Below are 21,175 nucleotides of genomic sequence, written 5' to 3'. Positions count from 1 at the left end.
TAAGGCGGTGCAGAGGTTCCTGGGCTTCTCCAATTATTATAGGAGATTCATTCACAACTTTGCCGACATTGTGGCTCCCATTGTCGCTCTGACCCGTAAAGGAATGGATCCAACTAATTGGTCGTCCCAAGCAGTAGCCTCATTCGAAAGCCTGAAAAAGGCCTTTGTCTCCGCTCAGGTCCTCAGACATCCGGATCCAGCTAGGACATTTATTCTTGAGGTCGACGCCTCTGACATCGGTGCCGGTGCCATCCTATCGCAGAAGGATCCTCATACTAATCGTCTGCACCCATGTGCTTATTTCTCCCGTCAGTTCTCTTCAGCGGAGGCCAACTATGATGTCGGTAATAGAGAACTATTGGCAATCAAATGGGCCTTCGAGGAGTGGCGGCATTGGTTGGAGGGTGCTTCACATCAGATCTCTGTCATTACCGATCACAAGAATTTACAATATATACAGTCAGCCAAACGTTTAAATCCCAGACAGGCCCGGTGGGCGTTATTCTTTACCCGGTTTAACTTCCTGATCACCTACCGACCAGGCTCCAAAAATGTCCGGGCAGATGCCCTTTCCAGAAGTTTCTCGGCACACCACATTCCAGTCACTATCCCAGAGCCGATTATTCCCCCTTCTGTAATCCATGCCGGGTTGACCCAAGATCTGAGTATCACACTTCAGAGATTCCAGAAATTAGCCCCTGATACTACTCCGGAGCGACGTCTCTTTGTTCCAGTCCATCTAAGGAAGGCGGTTATTGCAGAGGCGCATAACAGTAGGGTTGCAGGGCATCCTGGAATTTTCAAGAAGTTAGAAATCCTTTCCCGTACAGTCTGGTGGCCATCTATGTCTGCTGACGTCAGGAGTCATATCCTCTCATGTGAGGTTTGTGCCAGAAACAAAGTTCCTAGGATCCGCCCAATAGGCCAGTTAGTTCCTTTGGCACCACCTGCAAAACCATGGACCCACTTGTCCATGGACTTTATAGTGGATCTACCACCTTCTGCAGGACACAATACCATTTGGGTCGTGGTAGACCGGTTCAGTAAGATGTCCCATTTCGTTCCCTTACCCAGACTGCCTACAGCTCGGGATTTGGCCGTCTTATTCATTCAACATATTTTCCGGCTCCATGGACTCCCTACTGACATAGTTTCCGATCGGGGTTCCCAGTTCATAGCGCAATTCTGGAGATCTTTCTGTACCCTCCTCGGAATCAAGGTTAGTTTATCATCCGCATATCACCCTCAGTCCAATGGGCAGACCGAAAGAGTTAACCAGTCCTTGGAAAAATTTTTGCGATGCTACACGTCAGAGTTCCATGATAATTGGTCTTCCTTGTTACCCTGGGCAGAATTCGCCTGTAACAATTCCTGTCATTCATCTACTAAAACTTCTCCGTTTTTCTGCAATTATGGTTTTCACCCCAGATCTAACTCCCTGTATTCACTTAACCCAGTTGGTGTCCAGGAGATCCGTTCCACTGCAAGAGATCTCAGAGTTATCTGGAGGAAAGTACAGGCATCTCTGAAACAGGCTTCAGTTGTCGCAAAAAATTTTTCGGATCGCCACCGTACCATCTGCTCCTTCAAGGTGGGCCAGAGAGTGTGGCTGTCTACAAAAAACATTAAACTCAGACAGCCTTGCAAAAAGTTAGGTCCCAAGTTCATCGGCCCGTTCCTTATCATCAAGCAGGTTAATTCTGTTGCATTTAGGTTAAGAATTCCGGGCTCATTGAGAATTCCCAACACATTTCACTGTTCTCTGTTGAAGCCGGTATTATATCCTACTCAAATCCAGTCTTCAAATTTGCCTGAGAGAAAATCAAACAGATCACCAAGATACGTTGTTCAGAAGATCTTGGATTCCAAAAAAGTGCAAGGTCAGGTGCACTTCCTAGTGCAGTGGAGGAATCGTGGGTTAGAAGAACGGTCTTGGATCCCACGGAGACAACTCGATGCTCCTAAACAGTTGAAGGACTTCTTTAAAGAATTTCCAAGGAAACCGGGATGTCGGGGTTCCTTAACCCCTCCTCAAGGGGGGGTACTGTCACGAGCCGCGGCGGTACTCACAGCCGCCGCGGCTCGCTTCCTGTAGGTCCCAACGTCCCGGCCGTCACCATGACGACCGGGACGTCATTTCCTTCCAACTCCCGACCGTTGCCAAGGCAACGGTCGGACGCTTCCTCAGCGCCGTGTCCTGGCAGCCAGGCGCGCATGCGCTCTAGGGACAATCAGGCAGATTTAGCCTGTGGCTGAATTAGCAGGCATTAGCCTGCAGGTGTGGATTTCAGTGCTAAGCCCTGATTGGTCTTGCTAGGTGCTGGCAATTAGCCTACAAGTGTGGCCTTGTCTAGGGGCAGGTTCTGATTGGTTATGGGTTGTATTTAAGGCAATGAGGTCTGCTGCCTCATTGCCGGTTATAGCTTCTGTGCTCCAGTCTGCTGACCTGCTTGCTCCAGTTCCTGTTCCTGTATCTACGTTTTGACTTCCCGTGTATGACCCTTGGCTTCGGATTTGACTTCGCTTGTGTTTCCTGTGACCCTGATCCTTGGCTCGTTTACCCGTTCTGCTACTTTGCCTGTGACCTCTGACCTCAGCTTGCTCATCGTTTCTGTTACCTGCTGCCTACCTTTTGACCTCTGCGTGGACCTGACTCTTCTTGCCTGGGTTCTCCCCAGCCGGTACACACTTCACGACCCTCTGTCAGTCTGCAGCCCAGTCTGTCCCCACCATCAGGGGCTCCAGTGAACACCTGACTGGCAGAGTAGACTCCGGGTTGTGTTGTGCCGGCTGGAGGGGTTCCTAACATGTACATTACTAACTTTGACTTACCTGCATTATAGCCAGCGCAAGCAAAGCCCTGCATTCTGTCGTACGCTTCTCCGACACCACCAGCCACCGCATCCTGGAAAGCAAGCCAATCCTGCCACGCTGACTGATTTTTATGCAGAGTAGAAGGTGCTGTAAAGAGGATTCCACCAGACTCCGTATTCCGGCTTCACTAACTTCCAGGCATAAGCAGGACAGAGAGAGTCAGTGAGAGACACCACGGGGCAACCATCCGATACTTGTCCCAATAAACCCTAGATAATGCATCTACCAGAATGTTTTTGATCCCAGTCATAAGCCAGGCACTATAGCAAATGTAATAGGACAGGCAGTGCAACACGAGCCATCGGAGCAAGCTGATGACTGGGCAGAGGAAGCTGTCTGCCTATTTAATGCACTCCCAGGTTGTCACCCCAGAAAACAACCTGTTTATCCCAAAATCTAATAGCCCACAGTTCCACCATGACTTTGATAGGAAACAACTCCAACAGGACCAGATTAGTGGTCCAGTCGGAACGAACCCAATCATCAGGCCAGTGCGACATGCACCAGTCACCAGCGAAGTAGACCCCGAAGTCTAATGATCCCGCTGCATCTGTGAACAGCTGCAGCCCCCAACTGGAAATTGGAGGGTAAGGCCAGACACAGACGGACACCATTTAAATCCTGGAGGAAAAGTTTACAAACCTGCAGGTCATCCCTGATCTCATGGGACAGAGGAATGAAACCGTGAGGATGGAAGAAACCATCGGTTGCACTTAATAACTTGCGGAAACATTTTTTTCCCATCGGGATTATCCTATAAGCAAAGTTGAACATGCCTATCAGAGATTGTGCCTTTTTTAAACGTATCTTCGGGGACACTATGGTCTCTCAGATCAGTGATTGCAATTTCACAATCTTGTCCGCAGGTAACCTACATAGATCCAATTGAGTGTCGCTTTCAATCCCTAGATAAGCCAGCCAAGTCGTAGGATTCTACATCTTTTCATGTGCTACTCGTACCCCCAAAGAGTAAAACAGTGTGACCAAGGAGAATAACACATCTCCGCAGAATGCGGATTGACCTGGGCCCATAACCAGAAAGTCCTCCAGATAGTGGTCAACCCCGTGGTGATCTGTACCAGATATCACACATCAGTACAGAAAATTGTTAAAGCACTCAAAGAATGAGCCTGAGGCACTTGTACTCATAAAACCTTTTCTCCATTTTAAATCCCATGAAGGAAAAGGAGTCGGCTGTAAGCGAAGAAGCTGAAATGCAGACTTGATGTTTACCTTTGCCAATAATGCTCCGCTCCCAAAGCTACGCACTAACTCCAGAGCCGATTCAAAAGACTGTTAGGACATGCTACAGTACAACAATGGGATTGCGTAATTTACCAACATGCCAGGCGGAAAGGATAACGTTGAATCAGGTGAAACTTCCCCAGCGCCTTCTTAGGCACCACGACAATTGGGGAAATGACCAAGCCTTTCAACAGAGGTTATGGGAAGGCGCCGCACATATGCCTTAACGCCACCTCCTTACCAACCTTTTTAGCTGGGACCTCGGAAAAAAAAACTCGGACTTTCAGTTTCTAACCTGAGAGGTCCCCTTGGAACCCACGACCTGCAAGCGAAACCACAATAAAAAACCTTAAAGCAATAACTCAGCATTGAAACACCAAGGGTATCTGTCCAGCCAGTGGGTTAGGCTCAAAAAAACTATAGGGGAAAAGGCTTTACTTTGGCCCAATGGATTCACAGTCCCCGCCCCCTCTTCCTGACTTGTCACAACTCCTTGGCATGTGGGTGCCACCGCAGGCTGAGCAGGTATGGCTGAACCTGCATGCCGCTCCTCGGCTACAATGTCCTTTAAAAAAGGCATAGCATTGCCCTCTTTGCTGTAATGGCGTGCTATGAATCCCTCGAAATGGGGGCTGTCGCTTGACCGTCAGAATGGGATGGACCTCCCCTTCTTCTGTAACCTTCAGCCAGGTCTCTATGTCTTTGAATCTAAACAACAGATTCAGGTGACCATCATACTTGGACCTAAACTCCTCATCGTAGTCCATTCAGGTACCCGGACGAGACGACACATACATCTCATGAATCATTTGGAAGTACTTAAGTACCTTTATGTACTCCCTGGGCGAGACTCCAGGTAGCAGGCCTTAAATAAATATGCCCCACTCAACCAGTTGCAGTAAATTTTTAAGCTGGCCTCACTGTACCACCCTTCGCAATAGCTGTCACCCTTCTCTGTAATGGTAAACATATCTATGTACTGAGATTTGAGAATCCTGTCCCCGTTATATATGGCTGTGTTCTCGCATCACAGCATCTCAGACCCTGTGAGGCGGCTAGGCCTACTAGACATGCAGGACAGCGCACTCGCCCGTAAACTCTGCTGCTGTACAAAATATTTAGGCATCTCCTTTACTAGCTTGGGAGGGCAGGCACAAGAACTATCAGAATCCCCAGTAGAGCTTCTACAGTCTTGAAAAACAGGCAAATCATTATGAAAATAATCATCATCACACTCACTCATCCTCCTAGAACTGTATGAGGGAAGCCGAGCCTTCCGAAGCCAGCTCGATCCGATAACTGCCACTGCGAGTATAGTCATCATCTGCTTCCATGGCCTATACTGCTGAGTAATCTGCTGAGAGAGAAATATTATTAACATAATCATCAAATAAGCCCAGCGACTTCTGTGACCCGGCGGGATCAGAAGGTGTCCTATCAACACACTGGCTATACTCTACTGATGCTCCGCGAGAGCTGCCAGTGTTGACGCCACGGATGACCAGGCACCGGATGCCCCTCTAAGCGAACCACCCGCTAATTCCTTCACCAGCGTCCACCACAGGCTCCTCCGCCCCCATCAACCTGGACGCGGCTTCGGGCCTGGGAACCCTATTGGGGCGTGGTATGAATCCAGAGGACAGGAAGATTGCATTGCTGTCTGCCTGCGCTGGTGGGAACTATTCCCCATAAATTCCGAAATTAAAGAGGATTGCCAGGGAAAGGAGCCCATATTTTGATTGAAGTTATAATACTGGAGCATGGTGCCTCCTGAGGGGTCACTTAATGTATAATTGAAAGGAAATTGGCCTGGGTTGCCCAGAAAGCCAAGATTCTGTAACGATCTGCATACAGTGTCACTCCCAGCATACATTGCTGGTTATTGTTGTTACATTGTTGTTACTTTCTTCTGCTGTGCTTCTGGGATACTTGCTGCTTGGGATCTCTCCATACCTCCTGCTTACCTGCATCAGCCGTGTACCTGGTAATTACTGCAAAGCTCATTATTACACCTACTGTTTTGTGCTCTTCAGTAAATAAACATTGTGTGTTTTTCACCATATTCCTTAGCTGTATTCCTGCATTGTTCCGTGACAGTATAACCAGCACACAAAAAAAGCTTAGGTGTCCTGTGAAAGATTTTATTCTGGGACATTTTTCTGCAATTCATTTTCATTTGTGTTTTTGCAACATGTCTGTTTTACCAATCTTGGAATTGCCACTGCTACAGACTTTACAAATGGACATAATCTTGCTACGTTCTCAGCTAGCTAAATTTTCTGCTCTACTTGTGGACCCACTCAGGAGACTGTCAGATATTGTCTTTCCTAATGCAGAAGCAGCTGATTTGTCTCAACCAACTTTCTCTGCTGTGGAATCTGTGCAAACAGCACCTCTTAATTGTGCTTCTACAAATTGGCAGGTTACTAAGAACTATAACAATAGAATATAGGACAATCAGCGCATATAGATTCTCATAGAATGCAAAAGGTATATAAATGATATTATGGACAGTTCACAATCTCATTTCATAAAAGGGGAGTAGCTGTGTCCGTGATGTAGATATTATCTTTCCAAATAATCAACACCTTCCCATCACCTTCCGTGGAGAATAGTGAAACAAAGGGTTCCTACCAGAAATCCTGATCATATAGGCACGTAGAGTAACGAACAACCTCCTCTCGATATCGAGACTCTCGAAATTGTTTCCACTCTGATGTTTTCTTCTTCAATAATGGTACTCACGTCCAAATGTGTCAGTGTAAAGAGAAGACAAACTATGGCGTGATATCGTTTAAAAAAGCTTCTGAATTTTATTAAATTCCACATATAAAAAAATACTAGAGTGTGAGTGCTCATACCAGAAATTAGATCTTTAAAGCATTCTGCACAGAAATCAGATGTTTTATTCCTGGGAAAGACTTTCAGTTCATATGCCCTCAGACCAATACGGGTATACCGCTCTCCACTCCCTTAAATGCCAGTCTTACCGCTCCAACACATTTCGGCCCTACAAAGGCCTTTGTCAAGGAGATCTAAGAACTATGGTGTAACAAATTCCCGGTTTACAGGTGGTCCACGCCCCCATCTGACCGAAGAGGAGCGGTGGCGCAGAATAGTTAACAAATTGTCTTTCTACTGTGTCAGTAATGTAAACTTCTTACAGGACTGTCCTCTACGCAGACCAAGGCAGTCTACTCTACCAGCTTCTGCTGTTTCCTCTCTGCATTACGGATTTCTATATACTTCACCTGTTCTGCTCCCTGGGATGAGGCCCAATCTGCCAACCCCAGGTACCAGTTCCGAGGCGCCAGTTCCAGCCGCCTTTTCTGAGGTCCCAGCCTCTGCCTCCTGTTCCGAGGTCCCAGCCTCTGCCTCCTGTTCCGAGGTCCCAGCCTCTGCCTCTTGTTCCGAGGTCCCAGCCTCTGCCTCTTTCTCTGAGGTGTCATCATCTACCTCCTGCTCCAAGGTGCCATCCTCTGCCTTCGGTCCTCCTAAGTCTCCTGCCGCTGTGTCCGGTCCTGAGTCTTCTGACGCTGTGTCCGGTCCTGAGTCTCCTGCCACTGTGTCCGGTCCTGAGTCTCCTGCCACTGTGTCCGGTCCTGAGTCTTCTGCCTCAGCCTCTACACACGATTCTCCTGCCGCAGGCTCTGCACCCGATTCTCCTGCCGCAGCCACTGCACCGAGTCTCCTGCCACTGTGCTGCCCTGTCCTGAGTCTCCTGCTACAGTGCTGCCTGGTCCTGAGTCTCCTGCCACTGTCTCCTGCTGCTGTTTCCAGTTCCGAGTCTTCAGCTGCTGTCTCCAGTTCCGAGTCTTCAGCTGCTGTCTCCAGTTCCGAGTCTTCAGCCACTGTCTCCAGTTCCAAGTCTTCAGCTGCTGTCTCTAGTTCTGAGTCTTCAGCCGCTGTCTCTGGTCCTGAGCTACAGCCTGCTCCACACGGGGCGCTGCCCTGAGAGTCTGCTCCAGAGACATTGCCAGTGTATGCGGTTCAGCCTGAGTTGCCAGTCCATGCAGTTCAGCCCGAGTTACCACTTGGTGCTGTCTGCTCTGAGGCTTCTCACAGTGCTGTCTGCCCAGAGGCTTCTCACAATGCTGTCTGCCCAGAGGCTTCTCACAGTGCTGTGTGCCCAGAGGCTTCTTGCAGTGCTGTCCCATCCAAGTCTATGCCATCTTGTGGGACTTCTGTATTGCAGCAATGCCACCTATGTCACCTGGCCAAGAGATGCCATTGTGCTCCTCCCAGTTGGCTCAGGATTCCATTCCAAGAAAATCCCGTAAAAGGGGAGGTCGTAAGAAGAGAGGAGGTTCTGCAGTGCTTCGTTCTGGCATGACTTCTTTCGCCTTCCCGCCCATGGACGAGGACTTTTCTGCCGGTCCTCCCATTATGGACTATGATTCCGATGAATTTAGACATTTTTGGCGATTTGGGAGTCTGGAATCCGCCCTTTAGGGAGGGGGTACTGTAACGATCTGAATACAGCTTGCTGCTTTGTATTGGCAATCCCTGCCTCCTGGACTATTGGACTTTATGATTTGTATTTCATGTTATGTGTTAGCAGCAGTAAATATGATCACTGCTATTGTGCCTGCCTTCTTGTCCTTTAGGAGCTAACCTTGCTGCACTCATTATCCCTTGCACCTGGGTATTTCTCTATGTATAAATGTCACTCCCAGCATATATTGCTGGTTATTATTGTTACTTCCTTCTGCTGTGCTTCTGGGTTAATTGCTGCTTGTGATCTCTCCATACCTTCCGCTTACCTGCATCATCTGTGAACCTGGTAATTACCTCTGCATTTCCCTCCACTTGCTGCTTGAGATCTCTCCATACCTACTGCTTACCTGCATCAGCCGTGTACCTGGTAATTACTGCAAAGCTCATTATTACACCTTCTGTTTTGTACTCTTCAGCAAATAAACATTGAGTATTTTCACCATATTCGTAGCTCCTTAGCTGTATTCCTGCATTGTTCCGTGACCGATTCCAGTTGGGGCATGGAAACCGTATTATGGTGGTGCCGGTAGAAGGGGGCAACCCCCGGGCCCAGTCCTCCTCTGACGCCTGGGGGTGCATGCGTAATATTGGCATCAGTCGAAACACCTAATGTACCCCTAGAGGATGCTTTGGGGTGGCAATGCGCCCCCCCCTGCTCCCTGGCTATAGCCCCTAGACGAGTGTTATGGCCTGATGTCTTTCTGCACTAAGTCCCTACAGGTGCAGTTCTGCATTTTCACCACTAGTGGCCGCTATGTGGATTGTGTGTCCTCACTCAGCTGTTAAGTGTTTTGCTGATCATCAGACCATTAAAACTGACCTGTGGCAATCATTCCTTGCTGGTTCATTGTATGTGTTGCAGCTCTGGATCATTGTTTGTGTTACAGCTCTGGATATCTGCATGTGTTTCAGCTCTGGAACTCTGTTTATGTTACAGCTCTGGATTTATTTATAATTACTTGGATTTTGGACTCTGACTTAACTCTGCATCTCTGGAGCCTGGCAAGTTTAAAAGACTTTTGTTTTCAATATTATTTCTGGACATTTTGTTTCTTGCCTTGCCTGGCCCTTCAGCCACTGAGATCCACCCCTGTCTGTATTCACAATAAATATTTAAGTTTACCATCATTACTGTTGTTGTGCAATAGTATTGTGGAATACACCTGAGAGCCGTGACAGAATGAACCAGCCCATTCTCATGGATCTCGCTGGGGCCACACCTGTGTCAGCTTTTGCAGACTCATCTATGCTACAGGCATTACAAATGGACATAATCCTGCTACGCTCCCAGCTGGCTAAGTTTTCTACCTTGCTTATGGACCCACTCAGAAGGCTGTCAGACTCTGTCTCTTCTAATGCAGAAGCAAGTGATTTGTCTCCACCAACCCTCTCTGCTGTGGAATCTGTGCAAGCAGCACGTTGTAATTGTGCTCCCACAAATTTGCCGTTTACTAAGAACTATGGTTTAACCAATTCCCGTTTCACAGGTGGTCCACGCCCCCACCTCTCCGAAGAGGAGCGGCGGCGCAGAATAATAAACAAATTGTGTCTGTACTGTGCCAGCAAAGAGCACTTCTTACAGGACTGTCCTATCCGTAGACCACGTCAGCCTACTGATCCATCCCCTGTTGTTTCCTCTCTGCATTCCAAATTTGTTTATGTTCCACCATTTATTCCTGCCTCCCGCTCCATGGTACAAGCTCCTGCCTCCAGTGCCAAGCTTCCAGCTCCTGCCTCCAGTGCCAAGCTTCCAGTTCCTGCCTCCAGTGCCAAGCTTCCAGCTCCTGCCTCCAGTGCCAAGCTTCCAGCTCCTGCCTCCAGTGCCAAGCTTCCAGCTCCTGCCTCCAGTGCAAAGCTTCCAGCTCCTGCCTCCAGTGCAAAGTTTCCAGCTCCTGCCTCCAGTGCAAAGCTTCCAGCTCCTGCCTCCTGTCCTGAGGTGCCAGCCTCTGCCTCCTGTCCTGGGGTGCCAGACTCCGCCTCCTGTCCTGAGGTGCCAGCCCCTGTTTCCAGTGCCAACCTTCCAGCTCCTGTGCCAAGCTTCCAGCCTTTGTTTCCAGTCCTGAGATACTATCTGCTTCAGAGAGGGCGCTACCCTTTCAGTCCGCTCAAGAGACATTATTGAAGGTCCAGTCCGAGTTGTTGGTCAATACAGTTCAGCCCGAGTTGCCAGTCTATGCGGTCCAGCCCGAGTTGCCAGTCTATGCGGTCCAGCCCGAGTTGCCAGTCTATGCGGTCCAGCCCGAGTTGCCAGTCTATGCGGTCCAGCCTGAGTTGCTGGTCAGTGCGGTCGAGCCCAAGTTTTTACTCAGTGCTGCCGCGTCCGAGGCTCCTCACAGTGCTGCCGCGTCCGAGGCTCCTCACAGTGCTGCCGCGTCCGAGGCTCCTCACAGTGCTGCCGCGTCCGAGGCTCCTCACAGTGCTGCCGCGTCCGAGGCTCCTCACAGTGCTGCTGCGTCCGAGGCTCCTCCTACCGCTGTCCAGTTCAAGCTGTGTGCCCAGTCCAGGCCTTCAGATGAATGTGCTCAATCCGAGTTCCCTGAGTTGTGTGCCCAGTCCGGACCTTCAGATGAATGTGCTCAATCCGAGTTCCCTGAGTTGTGTGCCCAGTCCGGACCTTCAGATGAATGTGCTCAATCCGAGATCCCTGAGATGTGTGCCCAGTCCGAGCCTTGTGAGTCAGGTGCCCAGTCCGAAGTAACAGTTGCCAACCCACAGCCAAAGTCTTCTGAGTGCCCACCCATGGACTCCTGTGCTATAATTGCCAAGGCTACCGCTTGTGACCTTCCCATGTTTCAGCCTCTGCCTTTTGATGGGGACCTGGATCAATTTTGTGCTCTTACACGGCAGTGTTTCAATAATTTCCGTTTTAATCCTACTTATTATGCCAATAGCTTTAATCAAGTAGCTACCATACTAATGGGTTTTAAAGGAAAGGCTCTGGAGTGGGCGCTATCCTTGATAGAATCTGATAACCCCATTCTCTATCATACCAGTATCTTCATCGGTGCAGTGGCAAAGAAATTTGGACCACCCTCTCTTTTTGACCCAGCCTCTGATATCATAGAAACTTCTATGTCTTCACTGGAACCAACATTATCTCTAATGCAAGCTCCAGCATCTGCCGATATTCCAGATCTTAAAGCAGCTATATGCTCGTTCCAAAGCCCGTAAGAAGAAAAAATCTGCTGTCTAGGTTGAGGAGAGGAAAAGAAAAAAGCGTCTGGAATCCGCTTTGTTTAAGGGGGCGTACTGTTATGGCCTGATGCCTTTCTGCACTAAGTCCCTACAGGTGCAGTTCTGCATTTTCACCACTAGTGGCCGCTATGTGGATTGTGTGTCCTCACTCAGCTGTTAAGTGTTTTGCTGATCATCAGACCATAAAGACTGACCTGTGGCAATCATTCCTTGCTGGTTCATTGTATGTGTTGCAGCTCTGGATCATTGTTTATGTTACAGCTCTGGATTTATTTATAATTACTTGGATTTTGGACTCTGACTTAACTCTGCATCTCTGGAGCCTGGCAAGTTTAAAAGACTTTTGTTTTCAATATTATTTCTGGACATTTTGTTTCTTGCCTTGCCTGGCCCTTCAGCCACTGAGATCCACCCCTGTCTGTATTCACAATAAATATTTAAGTTTACCATCATTACTGTTGCTGTGCAATTATTTTGTGGAATACACCTGAGAGCCGTGACAACGAGTTTGCGTCACGTGCGGCAGGCGGGAGGGTGTCCCTTCTCCGCCGCGCAACTTACCAGCCTGCTCACCCTGGTGCTGACTCTCCTATACAGTCATATCCCAAATAGCTACCAGGGAGGAGCTTAGTTACAAATATATAAATAACAGGTCAGAGGTCAGTCTTGCACCAGTTTGCCTTTTGAGTCCGCAATAATTGTGCATGCCAATGTCCTTCAGTGGGTTTAATATGAATGGTTTAAAAATGGTAATATGCCTCTTCAAACAAATTTCTAATACACATCATTAGGAGCATAAAAAAACACCACATCATCTTAAATATGTTCCTGTTTTGAAGGTTACAATTTTTGTGTTCATTGAATCTATTATATTATTAGGCACTAATCCTTTCTGTGTATCCAGAAACGATGTTTTTCAGAAGATGAGTAACCTGCAATTTGACTAGTTTTATGATTTCAACAGTGGAATTCTCACAACTCTGGTGATGGTGCTCAGGTTTTGGTATGTCTATAATGTATATGGTATTTATAATACACTTGAGAGTGTCATAAAATGCCCTCTTATGCAGAAGTAGCGCATCTTTGAAAGCTATATTAACAGTTTGTGTATTCATTTATCCAGTGTTTAAGCATGTTTTAAAAGCTATTGATCTTCATATTCGAATCTTTTATGAAACTTATTTTTGGCCTGGTACAGCAAACATGGCAAAGGAACACCGTTGAAGAACTTATAAACTGACAATAAATTGCCAAAATATTCACACCTAAGTATATGAATCTAGTAAAACTCTTGAAACTGCACATCTAAACAAATACATATTGTGACAGCATATACCGTCTATTCCACACTGTCTGTTGTGTTGCTGGGGACTGATTGGGCTTACATTGCCACCATCCCCTTTTCTTTATCCCAAATGCACCCTTTAACCACAGTAGGAGGGGGTTAAGCTGCTGCCACCACTGGACTCCTCAGCGTCAGTGTAACCTCCTTGCTGGTAACTCCGATCTCTTGCCTTCAGCTCAGGGTTGCGGTAGATGATACCTTTGGCCTATCACACTAGCCAGAGCTGCAGGTAGCGGGCAAAGCACTGGTACTGGAAAGATGTGCCCAAACCTCAGCACAGCCAGAAAACATATTAGATTTGGGTCTGATCTGCAAGTCACAGGAAATACAGTAGGGAAGAAGTTGTCAAGCAGACTCTTGAAGAAAATTATGTTTATTAGCTCAAGTGTCCTTAATAAGGACAGTTCACACTGGTTTAAGGTACCGGTGATCAGAAGGTCAGATGGAAGAATAATACATTTCAGTGCAAACCAGTGCTCTTTATATATAGTTTTGGAGACTTAGCTTGGCAGGAGGTCATCCATCCTCCTGACCCATTAACCAATCTGGCCTGATTCATGCAGCCTGCATGTGAATCAGTCCAGAGAAGTTAACACCTTTTTTTACATTGAAGCTAGTGGCAGGGTGGAGTGTACTTCTCCCCAGTCTACGAGCTGCCAGGGAGTGTGAGGCTCTGCTCACTTTTCTCCCTGGTGCGAGGCTGTCTGAGGCTGAGATGAGAGATTTATCTTTTAAGTCTCCTGCCTAAAGCTGTTTACTGGGACCCTGTACCGAGGTCTGGCTCCCACCCCTCGCCGAAAATAGTACCAGGGGAGAGCAGCCAGGTCCCTGGGCAGCAGTACCTGCCCTGTCGCTAGCTCTTTGACCTCTAACAAGTGACTAGGCCTCCTGGGACTCCCAGAAAGTGCTGAACCTCCTGGATCTATTTGATTCCAGAAGGCTGCTGTGGCAGTCTGGCAGTCACTAAAACTAGCTGCTGGGAGGTGAAGAATCCAGGGCTCCTCCTACAGCCCCTGCTGGAACAAGGTTAGTGCATGTTTTATTATTACATATATACACTGTAAATACAATCAACATACACATTTGTACATTTAAAAAACACATTTACACTAGACTGCATAGTTACACTGTCCTACTAGGGCCGGGATTTAACTCTCTTTTTGGATCACTTATAAATAACTTATTTGTGGCTGGATCATATAGAAATAATTCAATGTTACGAGCCGCGGCAGTGCCCAGCCGCCGCGACTCCCCTGTCTCCATCCCGGCCGTCGCTATGGCGACCAGGACATCACTTCCGGGGGCTCGTCAGACGTTGCCATGGCAACGGTAAGAAGCTCTCTCGTCCAGCGCCGCGTCCCGGCATTACAGAGCAGCCGGGCACGTGCGCAACAGCGGGGCAAGCCTGAAGGCTAATTAAAACAGCTTGTGGGCAATTAGAGAGCTAGGCTCTCATTGGTCTGCTTCAGTATTTAGGGCAATGAGGCCTGCTGCCTCATTGCCGGTTATAGCGTTCTGTCCTCAGTTCTGCTGCCTGCTTGTGCTATCCATTTTGGTTCCTGCTACCTTAGATTTGATCACCCGTGTTTTGACCCATGCTTGTTATTGGACCTGTGACCCTTCTCTTCTGACCTTGACCTTTTGCCTGGAAATCGGATTTTGCTTCTCTGCCTGTGAGTTTGACCCTTCGCTTGCCCTTGGATATTGCATCTGTGCCTGTGACCTTTTGACCTAGGATTCTTCTTATAGTACAGTCCACCAATCACTCCTCTCCTGGGAACTTCTTTAAGTCAGTATACATTACTCGACCCTCGGTCGGCCAGCAGCCCAGTCTGTCCCCACCACTAGGGGCTCCAGCGAACACCTGGCCTTCTGAGTAGTTCCCGAGTTTCACTGTACTGACTTGGGAGTTCCTAACATTATAACCGGCCAAGGAAGATTGGTATCATACGCAATGGACGGAGAAGAATCGAATCTGTCCCCAGCCCAGATTCTGGCCAACCAGATACAGGCGGTTTCCCAAGTGGTGCAGACTTTATCCCAGCGTCTGGCAGTCCAAGAAGGGGTTTCCAGAGACCCACAGCTCCAGCAAGTTCCCGCTGGTGACGAACCGAAGCCTAAAATGAATTTGCCTGACCGATTCTCTGGAAGCAGGCCAGCCTTCCGTAATTTCAAAGAGAGCTGCAAATTGTACTTCTGTCTGAAACCACGTTCCTCTGGTCCCGAACAGCAGAGGGTAGGGATCATCATCTTATTACTCCAGGGCGACCCGCAGTCTTGGTCCTTCTCCTTGCCTTCCACAAGTCCAGCCTTACAGTCTGTGGATGCCTTCTTTCAAGCTCTGGGGTTATTGTACGATGACCCGGACAGGGTAGCCTCAGCTGAGGCTCATCTCCGTACGCTAAGGCAAGGATGTCGCTCAGCAGAATAGTATTGTGCGGAATTTCGGCGATGGTCCACTGATAGCGCCTGGAACGACCCAGCATTGCAAAGCCAATTTCGTTTAGGACTTACCTAGCAGATTAAGGATTCCTTAGTTCAGTATCCGATGTCCGACACGCTGGAGAACCTGATGCAACTTGTCATAAAAATTGATCGTCGGATCAGAGAGAGAAAGGCTGAACGGGTCTCCGCTGCTCCGATGGACGTTTTCACAAGCTCTGATAACACCTTGCCCGATTCCTCTGAACCTATGCAATTGGGCGCTTATCGCTTGCCTCTGGAGGAACGCTCCAGAAGACGCTCACTAGGTTTGTGTATGTATTGTGGCCAACCAGGCCACTTAGTCCGTTCATGTCCCAGCAAGCCGGGAAACTCCAAAGCCTAAGTGCAGGTGAAGAGGTGCGCTTGGGTCTTCAGATTACCTCTTCAGACAACTCCTTATTAGTCCCTGGACGTCTAACTTTCCGTGAGAGATCCATGGACCTGAAAGCTTTTCTTGACAGTGGTGCGGCTGGTAATTTTCTGGATATGCATTTGGCTCAGACACTTGATATTCCACATATCAGGTTAGGATCAAGCATCACCACGTGTAGTTTGGATAGTAACCCCTTGCCTGAGGGAAGGATTCTCGCCAGGACTCCAATGGTTCGGTTGTCTGTAGGAGTCCTCCATACGGAGGAGCTCTCCTTTTATCTCATCTCTTGTCCCTCTGCTCCTTTGATATTGGGGTATCCATGGCTTCACAGTCATAACCCCCTTATTGATTGGAAAACAGGGGAGATTGTCCGTTGGAGTCTCGGGTGCTCTACGTCCTGCTTGACCTTGCCTCTTAGAATTGTTAAGCCTAGTCCAGAATTGTTGCCGGTACCCTATCAGGACTTCAGTGATGTCTTTTGCAAGAAGAAAGCTGATTCACTTCCACCACACCGGGAATACGACTGCGCCATTGAATTGGTACCCGGTTCTAAGTTGCCCAAAGGGCGTTTATATTCACTATCCCTTCCTGAAACTCAGGCCATGGAATTATAAGTAAAAGAAAACCTGGAGAAAGGGTTCATCCGCCCTTCTAAGTCCCCGGTTGGCGCAGGTTGTTTTTTCGTTTCTAAAAAAAATGGCAGCCTGAGGCCTTGCATCAATTTCCGTGGACTAAATAGTATCACGATTAAGAATATGTATCCGTTACCCTTGATCTCTGTTCTGTTCGATCAATTAAAAACAGCTACTGTATTCTCCAAAATTGACCTCCGAGGGACCTACAATCTTATCCGATTCAGGAAGGGGGATGAGTGGAAGACTGCCTTTAATACCCACTCGGGACATTATAAATATCTCGTAATGCCATTCGGTTTGTGCAACGCTCCGGCAGTCTTTCAGGATCTGATTAACGATGTATTACGTGAGTTCTTGGGAAAAACAGTGGTTGTTTATTTGGTTGACATCTTAATTTATTCTGAATCCCTATCTCAGCATCATCAGCACGTCCGCCAGGTTTTACTGAGATTGCGTGAACATCATCTGTACGCAAAACGGGAGAAATGCGAATTCGAGGTGTCCACAGTGGCATTCCTGGGTTATATCATCTCCTCATCAGGATTCGCTATGGATCCCGCCAAGGTGCAGGCAATTCAGGATTGGGTCCTACCTACTAACTTGAAGGCGATCCAAAGATTCCTTGGCTTCGCCAATTATTACCGTAGGTTTATTGGCTCATTCTCCTCGTTAGTGGCTCCTATTACTGCCCTCACTCGAAAAGGAGCAAACCCAGCGGAGTGGTCCGCAGAAGCACTGGCGAGTTTTTCAGCTCTCAAAGCTGCATTCATTTCCGCCCCAGTCCTTAGACACCCTGACCCAGGACTTCCGTTTATTGTGGAGGTGGATGCTTTGGATGTCGGTGCTGGTGCCATCCTCTCTCAGAAAGACTCACAGAGTAAAAAACTACATCCTTGAGCATTTTTCTTGAGAAAATTTCTGCCAGCGGAATGTAATTATGACGTCAGAAACCGTGAACTATTGGCTGTTAAGTTGGCATTGGAGGAATGGCGACATTGGTTGGAGGGGGCTGCACACACCATTACCATCTTCACAGACCATAAAAACCTCCAATATATTCAGACTGCAAAAACTCTGAATCCCAGGCAGGCTCGCTGGGCCCTATTCTTCACCAGATTTAGGTTCATCATCACATTTCGTCCAGGTGCAAAAAATATTAAGGCTGATTCTTTGTCCCGAATTTTTTTGGCTCAGCATCCTCAAACTCCTGACTCGCAGTCTATTATTCCTTCCACTTCAATTTATCTCAGACTCACCCAGGATCTGGGAGCCACTATCCAACACTTCCAGAAAATTGCTCCTGTTCAGACACCTCCCAACAAGTTATTTGTCCCGGTTCATCTAAGGAGACCTGTCCTCATAGAGGGTCACAACAACCGCTCTGCTGGTCATCCGGGAATTCGTAGGACTATTGAAATCCTTTCTCGCTGGCTTTGGTGGCCCACCTTATCGGATGATGTGGAGACTTACGTTCGTGCCTGTCCTGAGTGTGCTAGAAACAAATCTGCTAGGAACCGTCCTGCTGGTCTACTGCTACCCTTGCCTGCTCCAAGCAGACCTTGGTCCCATCTCTCAATGGATTTTATTGTTGACCTTCCAGTATCTACAGGCCATAACACCATTTGGGTAGTCGTGGACCGATTCAGTAAGATGGCACATTTTATATCCTTACCCAAACTACCGGATGCCAGGACTTTGGCTACGTTGTTCCTGACCCACATCTTTCGCCTCCATGGTCTTCCTGAAGACATCGTCTCGGACAGAGGATCTCAGTTTATTGCACGATTCTGGAGATCTTTTTGTAAGTCCATTGGGATCACTATCAGTTTGTCCTCAGCATATCACCCGCAGTCGAATGGATAGACAGAAAGAACCAACCAGTCCTTGGAACAGTTTTTACGCATCTATGTTTCAAAATTTCATGATAACTGGTCCTCTCTCTTGCCCTGGGCGGAATTCGCTTACAACAATTCCTGCCATTCCACAATACACACATCTCCGTTCTTCTGCAACCTTGGATTTCACCCGAAGTCTAACTCTTTCTCTACTGCTGTTCCCAGTGGGGATTCTGGAACACCTGCTTTTACGGCTAGGTTGAGATCAGTCTGGAAAAAAGTGCACTCTGCCCTGGCTCAAGCCTCGCAAAAATCCAAGGCTTTCGCTGATCCCCATCGTGTGCCATGTTCTCTGAATGTGGGAGATCGAGTTTGGTTGTCCACACACAACATCAGGTTACGGCAATCTTGCAAGAAACTGGGGCCCCGATATATTGGACCATTTTCAATCGAGAAAAAGATAAATCCAGTGGCGTTCAGGCTGAGACTACCACCTTCCTTAAAAATACCCTCAACATTCCATTGTTCTCTTCTAAAGAAAGCTGCGGCTCCCAGCAAATTCAGTCAGCCTTCCTCTAACAGGCCCAGGCCTTTGATTGTGAACGGAGACCAGGAATACATCGTCAAAAGGATCCTCGACTCTAGCATGGTTTAAGGCCAAGTTCAATTCCTAGTCCACTGGAAGGTTTACGGCCCAGAAAAGAGATGTTGGATACCACAGAAGCGTCTCCATGCTGAAAGGCTCATTAAAGAGTTTTTTAATAAGTTTCCCATGAAGCCTGGATGTCGGGGTTCCTTGACCCCTCCTCAAGGGGGGGTACTGTTACGAGCCGTGGCGGTGCGCAGCCGCCGCGACTCCCCTGTCTCTGTCCCGACCGTCGCTATGGCGACCGGAACGTCACTTCCGGGGGCTCGTCAGACGTTGCCATGGTAACGGTAAGAAGCTCTCTCGTCCAGCGCCGCGTCCCGGCATTACAGAGCAGCCGGGCACGTGCGCAACAGCGGGGCAAGCCTGAAGGCTAATTAGAACAGCTTGTGGGCAATTAGAGAGCTAGGCTCTCATTGGTCTGCTTCAGTATTTAGGGCAATGAGGCCTGCTGCCTCATTGCCGGTTATAGCGTTCTGTCCTCAGTTCTGCTGCCTGCTTGTGCTATCCATTTTGGTTCCTGCTACCTTAGATTTGATCACCCGTGTTTTGACCCATGCTTGTTATTGGACCTGTGACCCTTCTCTTCTGACCTTGACCTTTTGCCTGGAAATCGGATTTTGCTTCTCTGCCTGTGAGTTTGACCCTTTGCTTGCCCTTGGATATTGCATCTGTGTCTGTGACCTTTTGACTTTGGATTCTTCTTATACTACAGTCCACCAATCACTCCTCTCCTGGGAACTCCTTTAAGTCAGTATACGTTACTCGACCCTCGGTCGACCCGCAGCCCAGTCTGTCCCCACCACTAGGGGCTCCAGCGAACACCTGGCCTTCTGAGTAGTTCCCGAGTTTCACTGTACTGACTTGGGAGTTCCTAACACTTAATTAGACCTTTTGATGTGTGAATGCCCAACACACCTGAAGGCACAGGAAGGTTTAATTAGACTTGCTGTTAGATTTCCTCTGTGGCTAAACCAGGATGCAGGAAATCACAGCAGGTTTTAGGATATCACAGATAAGTGTAAATTTTGTTAAGTATGAATTGCATTTAAATTTATGTTTGGGGAAACATATATTGTATCCTGATATTAAAAATAGCTCAGATGTTGAGGAGCCATCTCAGATCAGGGGGCTGGCTTAACCCCTGCCAGAAGACATGTCAGAATTGTATAAAAAGCGAGCTGTTTGAGCATGTAATGTATCATTCTTGTACCATCTATGCTTCTGGAAAGATCGCTAGTACCACAGACTAATGTGTGAACTGTCATTGTTAGGACTACTTGAGATAATAAACCATCTTTTGCTTCAAAGACCTGCTTGAAAACTTCTCCATGCTGAAATTCCTGTGACCTACAGATTAGACCCAAATCTAATCCGCTCCAAGACCCATCTTTCCGGTACCACCATTCTGCCTGCTACCCAGCAGCTCTGGCCAGTGTGAAAGGCCAGTGGGGATCCATCCACAGCAAACCTGATCCATAGTAAGAGGGTATCATAGGTCAGGGGTATCAGCCTAATTACACTAGCAGCGACAGTTACCCAGAAGGAAGCCGGTTCTGGATGCAGGTAAGGAGTCCAGTGGTGGCAGCATTTGGACTGCGGTTAGTGGGTGCATTTGGGATAAAGAAAGAGAATGGTGGCAAAGTAAGCCCAGACGATTCCCAGCAGCAACAGACAGGGTGGCATAGGTGGTCCATCCTGTCACAGATTTCTGGTGGCAAGCAGTGGTATAACTCCAGGCAGCTTTTTGTGCACCAGTCAGGAGAGCCGAGTTTTTCAGGAGAGGAATAGCTGCAGCCAGGAGAACATACCGGATGTCTATGTTTAGTAAAATGTCTAAGGCGGTCCTTGAGATACTGTTCCAAGCAAAGAAGATTCCTTATACAGCGAAAAGGAGTGAAAAGAGACAGGTGCTTAAGGCTTGGAATGAACAGTACGGGTCAGCAGATGGGGAAACTAACAGTGACCCGGAGGAGATGAGGAGTAAAGCAAAACTTAGCGGCACCTGCAGTAACATCCCAGAAAACAGCACCTGTTCCCAGCGAA

At 48.1% G+C, this 21,175-nt stretch overlaps 1 protein-coding gene across 1 annotated transcript in view; it reads left to right on the top strand.

Moving 5' to 3' along the window:
- LOC142108298 (vomeronasal type-2 receptor 26-like) overlaps positions 1-21,175 on the top strand; it is a 78,052-nt gene that overhangs the window by 41,252 nt on the left and 15,625 nt on the right. The window lies entirely within an intron of this gene.

This window comes from Mixophyes fleayi, chromosome 12 (assembly GCF_038048845.1).
Source record: "Mixophyes fleayi isolate aMixFle1 chromosome 12, aMixFle1.hap1, whole genome shotgun sequence".
Taxonomy (NCBI): domain Eukaryota; kingdom Metazoa; phylum Chordata; class Amphibia; order Anura; family Limnodynastidae; genus Mixophyes; species Mixophyes fleayi.
The sequence above is the reverse complement of the archived record's forward strand: the minus strand, read 5'-3'. Positions and strand labels throughout refer to the sequence as shown.